This window comes from Anomaloglossus baeobatrachus, chromosome 2 (assembly GCF_048569485.1).
Source record: "Anomaloglossus baeobatrachus isolate aAnoBae1 chromosome 2, aAnoBae1.hap1, whole genome shotgun sequence".
Lineage (NCBI taxonomy): Eukaryota > Metazoa > Chordata > Amphibia > Anura > Aromobatidae > Anomaloglossus > Anomaloglossus baeobatrachus.
Window position 1 is genome coordinate 42,281,659 of NC_134354.1, and position 14,631 is coordinate 42,296,289.

The 14,631-nt window shown below is 52.3% G+C and overlaps 1 protein-coding gene across 2 annotated transcripts in view; it reads right to left on the bottom strand.

Annotated features, from left to right (window-relative positions):
- SON (SON DNA and RNA binding protein) overlaps window positions 1–14,631 on the bottom strand; it is a 202,383-nt gene that overhangs the window by 1,313 nt on the left and 186,439 nt on the right. The window lies entirely within an intron of this gene.

Below are 14,631 nucleotides of genomic sequence, written 5' to 3' on the forward strand. Positions count from 1 at the left end.
CTAGAAGAAAAGGAATTTACGGTAAGTAACAAAATTCCCTTCTTCTTCGGCGCTCCATTGGGAGACCCAGACGATTGGGACGTCCAAAAGCTGTCCCTGGGTGGGTAAAGAATACCTCATGTCAGAGCTGCGAAGACAGCCCTCCCCTACGGGGAGGCAACTGCCGCCTGCAGGACTCTTCTACCTAGGCTGGCGTCCGCCGAATCATAGGTATGCACCTGATAATGTTTGGTGAAAGTGTGCAGACTCGACCAGGTAGCTGCCTGGCACACCTGTTGAGCCGTAGCCTGGTGTCGTAATGCCCAGGACGCACCCACGGCTCTGGTAGAATGGGCCTTCAGCCCTGATGGAAACGGAAGCCCAGCAGAACGGTAGGCTTCAAGAATTGGTTCTTTGATCCATCGAGCCAGGGTGGCCTTAGAAGCCTGCGACCCTTTGCGCTTACCAGCGACAAGGACAAAGAGTGCATCCGAACGGCGCAGGGGCGCCGTGCGGGAGATGTAGATTCTGAGTGCTCTCACCAGATCTAACAAATGTAAATCCTTCTCATACCGATGAACTGCACGAGGACAAAAAGAAGGCAAAGAGATATCCTGATTAAGATGAAAAGAGGATACCACCTTCGGGAGAAACTCCTGAATGGGTCGCAGCACTACCTTGTCCTGGTGGAAGACCAGGAAGGGAGCCTTGGATGACAGCGCTGCTAGCTCAGACACTCTCCGAAGAGATGTGATCGCTACCAGAAAAGCCACTTTCTGTGATAGTCTAGAAAGTGAAACCTCCCTCAGAGGCTCGAAGGGCGGCTTCTGGAGGGCAACTAGTACCCTGTTCAGATCCCATGGATCTAACGGCCGCTTGTACGGGGGTACGATATGACAAACCCCCTGCAGGAACGTGCGTACCTTAGAAAGTCGTGCTAGACGCTTCTGAAAAAAGACGGATAGCGCCGAGACTTGCCCTTTAAGGGAGCCGAGCGACAAACCTTTTTCTAACCCAGATTGCAGGAAAGAAAGAAATGTAGGCAATGCAAATGGCCAGGGAGACACTCCCTGAGCAGAGCACCAGGATAAGAATATCCTCCACGTTCTGTGGTAGATCTTAGCGGACGTGGGCTTCCTAGCCTGTCTCATGGTGGCAACGACCCCTTGGGATAATCCTGAAGACGCTAGGATCCAGGACTCAATGGCCACACAGTCAGGTTCAGGGCCGCAGAATTCCGATGGAAAAACGGCCCTTGGGACAGTAAGTCTGGTCGGTCTGGTAGTGCCCACGGTTGGCCGACCGTGAGATGCCACAGATCCGGATACCACGCCCTCCTTGGCCAGTCTGGGGCGACGAGTATGACGCGGCTGCAGTCGGATCTGATCTTGCGTAGCACTCTGGGCAAGAGTGCCAGAGGTGGAAACACATAAGGGAGCCGGAACTGCGACCAATCTTGCACTAAGGCGTCTGCCGCCAGAGCTCTGTGATCGCGAGACCGTGCCATGAAGGTTGGGACCTTGTTGTTGTGCCGGGACGCCATTAAGTCGACGTCCGGCCTTCCCCAGCGGCGACAGATTTCCTGAAACACGTCCGGGTGAAGGGACCATTCCCCTGCGTCCATGCCCTGGCGACTGAGGAAGTCTGCTTCCCAGTTTTCTACGCCGGGGATGTGAACTGCGGATATGGTGGAGGCCGTGGCTTCCACCCACATCAGAATCCGCCGGACTTCCTGGAAGGCTTGCCGACTGCGTGTCCCCCCTTGGTGGTTGATGTATGCCACCGCTGTGGAGTTGTCCGACTGAATTCGGATCTGCCTTCCTTCCAGCCACTGCTGGAAGGCTAGTAGGGCAAGATACACTGCTCTGATTTCCAGAACATTGATCTGAAGGGTGGACTCCTGCTGGGTCCACGTACCCTGAGCCCTGTGGTGGAGAAAAACTGCTCCCCACCCTGACAGACTCGCGTCTGTCGTGACCACCGCCCAGGACGGTGGTAGGAAGGATCTTCCCTGTGATAATGAGGTGGGAAGAAGCCACCACTGCAGAGAGTCCTTGGCCGTCTGGGAAAGGGAGACTTTCCTGTCCAGGGATGTTGACTTCCCGTCCCATTGGCGGAGAATGTCCCATTGAAGTGGGCGCAGATGAAACTGCGCAAACGGAACCGCCTCCATTGCCGCCACCATCTTCCCGAGGAAGTGCATGAGGCGTCTTAAGGAGTGCGACTGACTTTGAAGGAGAGCCTGCACCCCAGTCTGTAGTGACCGCTGCTTGTCCAGCGGAAGCTTCACTATCGCTGAGAGAGTATGAAACTCCATGCCAAGATACGTCAGTGATTGGGTCGGTAACAGAGTTGACTTTGAGAAGTTGATGATCCACCCGAACGTCTGGAGAGTCTCCAGTGCAACATTCAGGCTGAGTTGGCATGCCTCCTGAGAGGGTGCCTTGACAAGTAGATCGTCCAAGTAAGGGATCACAGAGTGTCCCTGAGAGTGCAAGACTGCTACCACTGCCGCCATGACCTTGGTGAACACCCGTGGGGCTGTCGCCAGACCAAATGGCAGAGCTACGAACTGAAGATGGTCGTCTCCTATCACGAAGCGTAGAAAGCGTTGGTGCTCTGTAGCAATCGGCACGTGGAGATAAGCATCTTTGATGTCTATTGATGCTAGGAAATCTCCTTGAGACATTGAGGCAATGACTGAGCGGAGGGATTCCATCCGGAACCGCCTGGCGTTCACATGCTTGTTGAGCAGTTTTAGGTCCAGAACAGGACGGAATGAGCCCTCCTTTTTTGGCACCACAAGAGATTGGAGTAAAAACCTTGTCCTTGTTCCCGAAGAGGAACAGGGACCACCACTCCTTCTGCTCTTAGAGAATGCACCGCCTGCAGAAGGGCATCTGCTCGGTCGGGATGTGGGGAAGTTCTGAAGAACCGAGGCGGAGGACGAGAACTGAACTCTATCCTGTACCCGTGAGACAAAATGTCTGTTACCCACCGGTCTTTGACCTGTGGCAGCCAAATGTCGCAAAAGCGGGAGAGCCTGCCACCGACCGAGGATGCGGAGGGAGGCGGCCGAAAGTCATGAGGCAGCCGCCTTGGAAGCGGTACCTCCGGTTGCTTTCTTGGGGCGTGAGTGAGTCCGCCAGGAATCAGAGTTCCTTTGCTCTTTCTGAGTCCCTTTGGACGAGGAGAATTGGGGCTTGCCCGAGCCTCGAAAGGACCGAAACTTTGACTGCCACTTCCTCTGTTGAGGTTTGCTTGATCTGGGCTGGGGTAAGGAAGAGTCCTTACCTTTGGACTGTTTAATGATTTCCGCCAATTGCTCACCAAACAGTCTGTCTCCAGATAATGGCAAGCTGGTTAAACATTTTTTAGAAGCAGAATCTGCTTTCCATTCTTTTAACCACAAGGCTCTGCGCAAAACTACAGAGTTGACGGATGCCATTGAGGTACGGCTCGTAGAGTCTAGTACCGCATTGATAGCGTAGGTCGCAAACGCAGTCATTTGCGTAGTTAAGGACGCCACTTGCGGCACTGCTGGACTTAAGAAAGAGTCCACCTGTGCCAAACCAGCTGAAATAGCTTGGAGCGCCCACACGGCCGCGAATGCTGGAGCAAACGACGCGCCAATAGCTTCATAGACAGATTTCAACCAAAGGTCCATCTGTCTGTCATTGGCATCTTTAAGTGAAGCCCCATCCTCCACTGCAACTATGGATCTAGCTGCAAGCCTGGATATTGGAGGGTCCACTTTTGGACACTGGGTCCAGCGTTTGACCACGTCAGGGGGAAAGGGATAACGTGTATCCTTCAGACGTTTGGAAAAACGCTTGTCCGGATAAGCATGGTGTTTCTGGATTGATTCTCTGAAGTCAGAGTGGTCCAGAAAAGTACTCAATTTACGCTTGGGATACAGGAAATGGAATTTCTCCTGCTGGGCAGCTGCCTCCTCTGCTGAAGGGGCTGGGGGAGAAATATCCAACAGCCTATTGATGGCCGCTATAAGGTCATTTACCATGGCGTCACCATCTGGCGTATCCAAATTGAGTGCGGTGTCAGGACCAGACTCCTGATCACCCACCTCTGTCTCATCATATAGAGACCCTTCTCGCTGAGACCCTGACCCGCGTGATGACGTGGAGGGTCTCTCCCAGCGAGCTCGCTTAGGCGGCCTGGGACTGTCATCAGAGTCAGAGCCCTCAGCCTGTGATGCCTGGGACCCCCTTGAAGTACGGATTAGTTCCAACTGAGGGGGACCGGGGAACATAGACACAGCAGTGTCTATGGTCTGAGCAACTGGCCTGGACTGCAAGGTCTCCAGGATTTTTGTCATAGTCACAGACATTTTATCAGCAAAGACTGCAAATTCTGTCCCCGTCACCGGGGCAGGGTTCACAGGCGTCTCTGCCTGGGCTACCACCACCATAGGCTCTGGCTGACGAAGTGCCACTGGGACTAAACATTGCACACAATGAGAGTCGTTGGAGCCTGCTGGTAGATTAGCCCCACATGCTGTACAAGCAGTGTATACAGCCCGTGCCTTGGCACCCTTGCGTTTTGTGGATGACATGTTGCTGTCTCCTCAGAGCAATATAGGGGTATACAGCCAAGAAGCGACCGTACAGTGCAGTATATATATATATATATATATCTGGTACAGGAAAAAGTACACCAATACAACACTGTGACACTAGTGGGGCCAGCACTAATGTGCTGCTTACCGCCCGCTAAACGCGGGTGTGTGGTCGCCAGAAATCCCTAGTCTGGGTCTCCCAGAGCCTGTGTCCGTCCTCCAGCCAGACTGCATGCAGGAATGGCTGCCGGCGTCCTGTGGAGGGGGGGGCGGGCCCTGGGCGTGCTCAGACCAAAAGCGGGAAACCTGCGTCCCACTGTGCCTAGTGAGAGGGCTGGAGCATGTAAATAAGGCTCCAGCCCTCGGCGCTGACGATTGCACAGCGTCTGTCCCATTCCCTGATTGACAGGGAGGGGGCGGGAACGATGCGGAGCTAGGCCGCAAAAGCCGGGGACTAAATTTATAAGCGCCGCCGCCGTAAAAGCGCGGTCGGCGCTAAGTCCCCGGCGCACTACAAGTCCCAGCCGCGCCGCCGCTCTGAGAGTGGCCGGCGCGGTAGTTCCCAGCACATGAAGTCACACAGCTAAGCTGCTGTGACTCAAACCCCAGCGTTACTGTCCCCGGCGCACTAACACACCCAGCAAGTCTGGCGTGTGCGTGCCTGTCTGTACGGGGACACAGAGTACCTGAAAGTTGCAGGGCCTTGTCCCTGAACGGTACCCAGCTCCGTATCCAGCAGGTTCACTGGGTCTGTGGATGGAGCCCGGCCTCAGGGCTTGGGGGCCGGTAAGATCCCACTTCCTCAGAGCCCCTCAGGGGGATGGGGAAGGAAAAACAGCATGTGGGCTCCAGCCTCTGTACCCGCAATGGGTACCTCAACCTTACAAACCACAAGTGGGGTAAGAAGGGAGCATGCTGGGGGCCCTAGTATGGGCCCTCTTTTCTTCCATCCGACATAGTCAGCAGCTACTGCTGACTAAACAGTGGAGCTATGCGTGGATGTCTGACCTCCTTCGCACAAAGCAGAAAACTGGTGAGCCAGTGATCCCACTGGGGGTGTATAGCCAGAAGGGGAGGGGCCTTACACTTTTTAGTGTAATGCTTTGTGTGGCCTCCGGAGGCAGTAGCTATACACCCAATCGTCTGGGTCTCCCAATGGAGCGCCGAAGAAATGCAGGAATAAAAAATATATACAGTTTTATATCTAGTGGAGGGGATGGAGAATGACAAAGGCAGAGAGTATGCACCGTCACTTCTACCTAGGACGGGGTGCGAGGGATTACAGGGATTTACTGCAATGAGTAGAAAATTGAGGCCCACACGAAACATTGAAAAGTAGAAGTTGTGCCTGGATTACCCACATGCTTTGTAAAGCACGATCCCTGTAAAAGGGCTAGCTGCAGCGTTCAAGCCCTCCTTCTCCAAGTCTGATGTTTGGGGGTTATACAAACTGGCATTATGTATTGCAGAGTTTTCACCCCTGAACGATCTAGGATGTACACATATGTCCTAATTCGCCTCTCATTGATGTGGGCTCACGCGCTGAGGCTGCATTATTCCCCATACGTCTGAAGATCTGATCAGCCGATATGTACAGCTAACAGGCGCGGGTGGATCTCTGATCCACCTGCACCTGTTAACCGCTTTCATAGCGCTTTCAAGTTGACAGCAAAATCAAACACTTTGGTGGGGATCACGCTGCTCCCTGCCGCCATCCGCAGGCCCATGATGTCGTCATGGGGTGCCAATGGGCTGTGACGACAGTGTGGGCTCAAATTAAGACCCCTGTCGCTGTCATTACTCACTTACTGTGAATGCCGGCAGAGCGTCGGCACTCAGGAACACAGCATTTCTGCTGATCAGAGCAATGCTGCAGAAGAAGCAGGGACAGGGAAGGCTTAGAAGATCCCTAAAAGGATTAGTTAAATCAATAAAAAAAATATTTATATATACACACACTAATATATATATATATATATATATATATATATATATATATATATATATATATATAATGTAAAAAAAGATCAAAAACAACCCCTCGGTTCAAATCTTCATACTTTCGCACCATTGAAAACATTAAAAAAAACAAAACCCCTCAAATCTTTGGTATTGCCGTACTCAGAAATGACCGATCAAAATATAAAAGGAATTAATCTGATCAGTAAAGGGACTAGAGAGAAAAAAATCAAAACGCCAAAATTACGTTTTTCTCCTCACCGCAACATTGAATTAAAATGCAATCATAGGCGATCAAAACATCGCATCTACCCAAAATGGTAAAAATTAAAACGTCACCTCAAGATGAAGAAACTAAGCCATGACTGATCCCCAGATCCCAAAAAATGAGAACGCTACGGGTCTCAGATGACGGCGACAGAATCGCAATTTTTTTTTTTTTAATCGTCTGATTTTGGTTTCACTACTTCTATAAAAGTAAACCTATACATGTTTGGTATCTATGAACTCGTACTAACGTGGGGAATCATAATGAAAGGTAAGTTTTACCAAATAGTGAACAAACTTAAATATAAAAAAAAAACAATTGTGCAATTGCACTTTTTTTGCAATTTCAGAGCACTTTGATTTCTTTCCCGTTTTCCAGTACAGTATGGAGCAGAATGAATGGTGTCGTTCAAAAGTAAAACTTATCCCGCAAAAAACAAGCCCTCATATGGCTATAGTGACGGAAAAAAGAGAATTTTGTTACTTACCGTAAATTCTTTTTCTTATTAGTTCCGTATTGGGAGACCCAGACATTGGGTGTATAGCTTCTGCCTCCGGAGGACACACAAAGTACTACACTTAAAAGTGTAGCTCCTCCCTCTGAGCTTATACACCCCCTGGTAGCCAGTCCTAGCCAGTTTAGTGCAAAAGCTGAAGGAGAATAGCCACCCACAAGTAGAACCGAGTAAGAACCGGTACAACCGGAGACTCTGTCCACGACAACAGCAAGAAAATTGCCAACAGGCAACAGGGAGGGAGCTGGGTCTCCCAATACGGAACTATAAGAAAAAGAATTTACGGTAAGTAACAAAATTCTCTTTTTCTTTATCGTTCCTTTGGGAGACCCAGACCATGGGACGTTCCAAAGCAGTCCCTGGGTGGGAATAAATAGAAAAAACTAAGACGTAGGCGGAGCCTAACTTCACAAGTGGGCGACAGCCGCCTGAAGGATGCGTCTGCCCAAGCTCGCATCTGCCGAAGCATGAGCATGCACTTGGTAGTGCTTCAAGAAGGTATGCAGGCTAGACCAAGTGGCAGCCTGACAGACTTGTTGAGCCGTAGCCTGGTGCCTGAAAGCCCAAGAGGCACCGACAGCTCTGGTCGAATGTGCCTTGATCCCCGGCGGGGGAGGCACCTGAGTACTCTGGTAGGCGTCCGAAATGGTCGACCTAATCCAACGGGCTAAGGTTGGCTTAGAAGCAGGGAGGCCCTAGCGCCGACCTGTGGTTAGCACAAAAAGAGAGGTGCACCGCCTAATCGCAGCAGTGCGAGACACATAGATCCGGAGAGCACGCACAGGTCTAGAGTATGCAGCGCTTTTTCAAAGCGATGAACAGGAGCCGGACAGAAGGACGGCAAGGTAATGTCCTGGTTAAGGTGGAAGGGAGAGACCACCTTAGGAAGGAAGTCCGGAGTCGGACGGAGAACCACCTTGTCTTGATGAAAAACTAAAAAAGGTGACTCCGAGGAGAGCGCAGCCAAATCAGAGACTCTCCTGAGAGATGTTATGGCTACCAGAAAGGCCACCTTCTGTGAAAGCCGAGACAAAGAAACATCCCTAAGAGGCTCAAAGGGGGGTTTCTGCAAAACCGTGAGAACCAAGTTAAGGTCCCAGGGATCCAAGGGCCGCCGGTAAGGCGGAATGATGTGAGACGCGCCTTGCATGAAGGTGCGGACCTGAGCCAGCCGAGCGAGACGCTGCTGCAACAGAACTGACAGAGCTGAGACTTGTCCCTTGAGAGAGTTGAGGGACAGTCCTAGCTGCAGACCGGACTGAAGAAAAGACAGAAGGGTCGGCAAGGAGAATGGCCAAGGGAGATGGTCGGTAGAGCGACACCAGGACAGGAAAATCTTCCAAGTCCTGTGATAGATCTTAGCGGAAGAAGACTTACGGGCCCGAGTCATAGTGGAGATGACTTCAGGAGGAATACCAGAAGCCGTCAAAATCCAGGACTCAAGAGCCACGCCATCAATTTGAGGGCCGCAGAATTCGGGCGGAAAAACGGACCTTGCGAGAGCAGGTCTGGACGGTCCGGGAGATGCCACGGCATCTCTACGGACAGATGGAGCAGGTCCGGATACCAAGCTCGCCTGGGCCAGTCTGGTGCAATGAGGATGACTCGACGGCCCTCCATTCTGATCTTGCGCAGGACTCTGGGCAAGAGAGCTAGAGGGGGAAACACGTAGGACAGACGAAACTGGGACCAGTCTTGAACCAGAGCGTCCGCGGCGAATGCCTGGGGATCACGGGAGCGAGCCACGTAAACAGGAACCTTGTTGTTGTGATGGGATGCCATTAGGTCGACGTCCGGAGTGCCCCACTTGCAGCAGATTGACTGAAACACTGCCGGGTGCATGGACCACTCGCTACCGTCCACGGATTGACGGCTGAGATAATCTGCCTCCCAGTTTTCTACGCCTGGGATGTGGACTGCGGATATGGTGGACTTGGAGTCCTCCGCCCATTGAAGAATGAGTTGGACCTCCAACATTGCCAGGCGGCTGCGTGTCCCGCCTTGGTGATTGATGTAGGCAACCGCTGTCGCGTTGTCTGACTGGACTCGAATGTGCCTGCCCGCCAACAGGTGGTGAAAGGCTGGGACAGCTAGAAGCACAGCTCTGGTTTCCAGCACATTGATTGAAAGGGCTGACTCGGACGGAGTCCAAGTGCCCTGAGGTGGAGATGTACCGCTCCCCAGCCGGATAGGCTGGCATCCGTGGTGAGAATCACCCAGGAGGGAGCCAGGAAGGAGCTCCCTTGGGACAGGGAGAGGGGTCGAAGCCACCACTGAAGTGAGCTCCTGGTCCGTGGCGACAGAGCCACTAACCTCTGTAAGGAGGAATGCCGCTTGTCCCAACAGCGGAGAATGTCCAGCTTAAGAGGACGCAGATGGAACTGGGCAAAGGGAACCGCCTCCATGGAAGCCACCATTTGACCCAGCACCTGCATCAGGCGCCTGAGGGAATAACGGCGGGGCCTCAGGAGAGAGCGCAACGCTAGCCGGAGAGACTGCTGTTTGATTAAGGGCAACTTCACAAGTGCCGGTAAAGTCTCGAAATGCATCCCTAGGTACGTGAGACAATGGGTCGGAGTCAGAGTGGATTTGGGAAGATTGACAATCCACCCGAATTGGGCTAGGGTGGCGAGAGTGAGCGAAACACTCCGCTGACAGTCTGCGCTGGATGGACCCTTGACCAGAAGGTCGTCCAGATAAGGAAGCACTGCTAACCCCTGGAGGTGCAGGACCGTAATCACTGCCGCCATGACCTTGGTGAATACCCGAGGGGCTGTGGCTAACCCGAAGGGGAGAGCCACGAATTGGAAATGATCCTCTCCTATCGCAAAACGTAACCAACGCTGATGTGACACTGCAATTGGCACATGTAGATAGGCATCTCTGATGTCGATGGACGCCAGGAACTCCCCTTGGGTCATAGAGGCAATGACTGATCGCAGAGACTCCATGCGAAAATGCCGCACCCGGACATGCTTGTTGAGAAGCTTGAGATCCAGGATGGGCCGGAAGGTACCGTCCTTTTTTGGAACTTGGAAGAGATTTGAGTAAAAACCTCTGAACCGTTCCTGAGCGGGAACTGGGACAATCACTCTGTTTGCCTGCAAGGACGCCACGGCCTGCGAGAGGGCGGCGGCCTTGGAGCAGGGGGGAGTTGAGAGAAAGAATCTGTTTGGAGGGCTGGAAGAGAATTCTATCCTGTAGCCGTGAGATATGATGTCTCTCATCCACTGATCGGATCGGAGACTTGCTTTAACCAAGCGTCGCCAAAGTGGGAGAGTCTGCCACCGACTAAGGACGTGGCTGGAGCGGGCCGAGAGTCATGAGGAAGCTGCCTTAGTGGCAGAACCTCCTGCGGTCTTCTGCGGACGCGCTTTTGGGCGCCAGTTGGATTTCTGATCCTTGGCTGAGTTAGCGGACGAGGCGGAAGGCTTAGAGGATGACCAGTTGGAGGAACGAAAGGAACGAAACCTCGATTGATTCCTACCCTGGGCGGGTTTCCTGGTCTTGGTTTGTGGCATGGAAGTACTCTTCCCGCCAGTAGCTTCTTTAATGATTTCATCCAGCTGTTCACCAAACAGCCGTGAACCAGCAAAAGGGAGCCCAGCAAGAAACTTCTTGGAAGAAGCATCTGCCTTCCACTCTCGAAGCCACAAAATCCTGCGGATAACAAGAGAATTAGCTGAAGCCACCGCAGTGCGGTGAGCAGCCTCTAGCATGGCAGACATGGCATAAGATGAAAAAGCTGAAGCCTGAGCAGTTAAGGTAACCATCTCAGGCATAGATTCCTTGGTGAGGGAATGCATCTCCTCTAGAGAAGCAGAGATGGCTTTGAGAGCCCACACTGCTGCAAAGCGCGGTGTTGTGTTCCCTCCAGATCCCGAAGCCCGGTCCCCCAGAGCGCAGCACCTCGGCAGAGATGCAGAATGCAGGATGTCCCAGAGCAGAGTGAACTCTGCCTGAGAAATGGCCGCCGGAGCGAAGAGAGCGAGACTAGGGGCGTTCCTATAAAAGAGCGGGAACTGGAGGGCTATAGAGACCTGCCGGGAAGGAGGGACGCCCCAGCAGTGGGGAGTGTCCCTCCCCTGTGTAGAACGGCCGCCGGGAGGAGCCGAACCTGTCCCTCTGCATGAGTGACATGCGAGGGCAGGATAACGAAAACTAGGCCTCCGGCGAAGCCGGGGCCTAAATTTAAGCGGCGAGGCCGACAAGCAGGCACCATCGGCGCGGTTCTCGGGCAAAAGCTGGAGAACCCGCCGGAAAAGTTAAAAACAATCACATACAGCATACTCTTCCCCTTACAATAAAGAATCGGGACCCCCAACATAAACGTCTCAGGTACTTAGCTGCTGAGACGCAGGGCCATGTCCCTGGGGATGAGTGCTCCGGTCCAACAGAATCCTCAAGGGGCTGTGGATGGAGACCGGAATCCTGCCAGGCATGGAGACCGTGCTGGCTCCCACTTCAAGCCAGAGCCCAGAAGGGATGGTGAAGGAGCGCGGCATGTAAGGCTCCAGCCTTGTAAATCAACCTTAACAACACCGCCGACACAGTGGGGTGAGAAGGGACATGCCGGAGTCCAGACATGGACCCGCTTTTCTTCAAACTCTTTCCAAAAGTCAAACAATCAGATGAGAATGCATGTGTGGATGTATGACCTCCTGAACACAAAGCGATAAACTGGCTAGGACTGGCTACCAGGGGGTGTATAAGCTCAGAGGGAGGAGCTACACTTTTAAGTGTAGTACTTTGTGTGTCCTCCGGAGGCAGAAGCTAAACACCCATGGTCTGGGTCTCCCAAAGGAACGATAAAGAAAATAAAGTTATGGTTCTTGGAAGAAGGGGAGGAAAAAAAAAAATTGCCTTGGGCTGAAACGGGTTAAAGGCAGCGATACATAATAAATTTGTCAAAAACGGTCGATTATCTAAAGTGTATGGGGCCTGCCACCCTGACAGATTAGGTTGCAAGATTTAAGAACAGGATGGGTTTGAATTCAAATCGCTTGTTTTTTTTAGGCTATGTGCGCACGTGTGTGCGTTCTGCACTGCAGCATTTAAGTCACTGCATGTGCGTTCTGAAAGTTTGCTGACTGCAGAATTCATGTATAATTCGTGTGTTCTGGATACTGCCTCTCCCATAGACACAGTGGAGAAAGCATCCAGAACGCACAAAAGAAGTGACATGTTGCTTTTTAGAACGCAGCGTTTTGGAAGCATGCAAACGCAACGTGTGGATGGAATTTGTACAATCTTCATAGATTGTGCTGGGGACGCAGGACGCATGCTTTTACGCTGCGATGAAGAACGCAGTGTAAAAGCATGGTAACTCGCAACGTGCGCACATACCCTTACTTCTAAGGGGTACTTCTCACATAGCGAGATCGGTGCTGCGTCACGGTGTTTGTGACGCACCAGTGACCTCATTAGCGATCTCTCTGTGTGTGACACTGAGCAGTGATCTGGCCCCTGCTGTGAGATCGCTGCTCGTTACACACAGCGCTGGTTTTTTGGACGTTGCTCTCCCGCTGTGAAGCACACATCGCTGTGTTTGACAGCGAGAGAGCAACAATCTGAATGTGCAGGGAGCCGGAGTCTGGCAGCCTGCGGTAAGCTGTAACCAAGGTAGCTATCGGGTAACCAAGCAAAGTGCTTTGCTTGGTTACCCGATATTTACCTTGGTTACTAGCATCTGCCGCTCTCAGGCTGCCAGTGCCGGCTCCCTGCACACGTAGCCAGAGTACACATCCATTAAATAAGCAAAGCGGTTTGCTTATTAACCCGATGTGTACTCTGGCTACGAGTGCAGGGAGCCAGCGCTAAGCGGTGTGCGCTGGTAACCAAGCGCTTGGTTACCCGATATTTATCTTAGTTACCAAGCGCAGCATCGCTTCCATGTGTCACTGGGGGCTGGTCACTAGTCGCTGGTGAGATCTGCCTGATTGACAGCTCACCAGCGACCATGTAGCGCGCTCCAGCGATCCTGACCAGGTCATATCGCTGGAGCGTCGCTAAAGTGTGACGGTACCCTAAGATGGGCAGCTGCCGGGTGATTGGGAGCACTCGCTGGGTGTTCCTTAACATGGGGGATAGCTGTCGACCATCCATCATCTTCCCCCACCACAGCTATCTAACCTTTATGGCCAGCTTAAGTCTGGTATCTTTAGTGCAGTGTTCATCTTGTCTCCCCGCAGAAAAAATTGACAAAAAAGAAGGGAATTTTGTTACTTACCGTAAATTCCTTTTCTTCTAGCTCTTATTGGGAGACCCAGACGATTGGGGTATAGCTACTGCCCTCCGGAGGCCACACAAAGCACTACACTAAAAAGTGCAAGGCCCCTCCCCCTCTGGCTATACCCCCCCGTGGTATCACGGGTTCTCCAGTTTTAGTGCCAAAGCAAGAAGGAGGAAGCCAATAACTGGTTTAAACAAATTAACTCCGAATAACGTCGGAGAACTGAAAAACCGTTCAACATGAACAACATGTGTACCCGCAAACAACCAAGAAATCCCGAAGGACAACAGGGCGGGTGCTGGGTCTCCCAATAAGAGCTAGAAGAAAAGGAATTTACGGTAAGTAACAAAATTCCCTTCTTCTTCAGCGCTCTATTGGGAGACCCAGACGATTGGGACGTCCAAAAGCTGTCCCTGGGTGGGTAAAGAGATACCTCATGTTAGAGCTGCAAAACAGCCCTCCCCTACGGGGGTGTCACTGCCGCCTGCAGGACTCTTCTACCTAAGCTGGCATCCGCCGAAGCATAGGTATGCACCTGATAATGTTTGGTGAAAGTGTGCAGACTCGGCCAGGTAGCTGCCTGGCACACCTGTTGAGCCGAAGCCTGGTGTCGTAGCGCCCAGGACGCACTCACGGCTCTGGTTGAATGGGCTTTCAGCCCTGAAAGAACCGGAAGCCCTGCAAAACGGTAGGCTTCCAGAATTGGTTCTTTGATCCATCGAGCCAGGGTGGCTTTAGAAGCCTGCAACCTCTTGCGCGTACCAGCGACAAGGGCATCGGAACGGCGTACGGGCGCCGTGCGGGAAATGTAGATTCTGAGTGCTCTCACCAGATCTAGCAAACGTAAATCATTCTCATACCGGTGAACCGGATGAGTGCAAAAGAACGGTAAGGAGATATCCTGATTAAGATGAAACGAGGATACTACCTTAGGGAGAAACTCCGGAATGATGCGCAGCACTACCTTGTCCTGGTGAAACACCAGGAAGGGAGCCTTGGATGACAGAGCTGCCAGCTCAGACACTCGCCGAAGCGATGTGATCGCAACGAGAAACGCCACCTGTGACAGGCGAGAAAAGGAAACTTCCTTCAGAGGCTCGAAA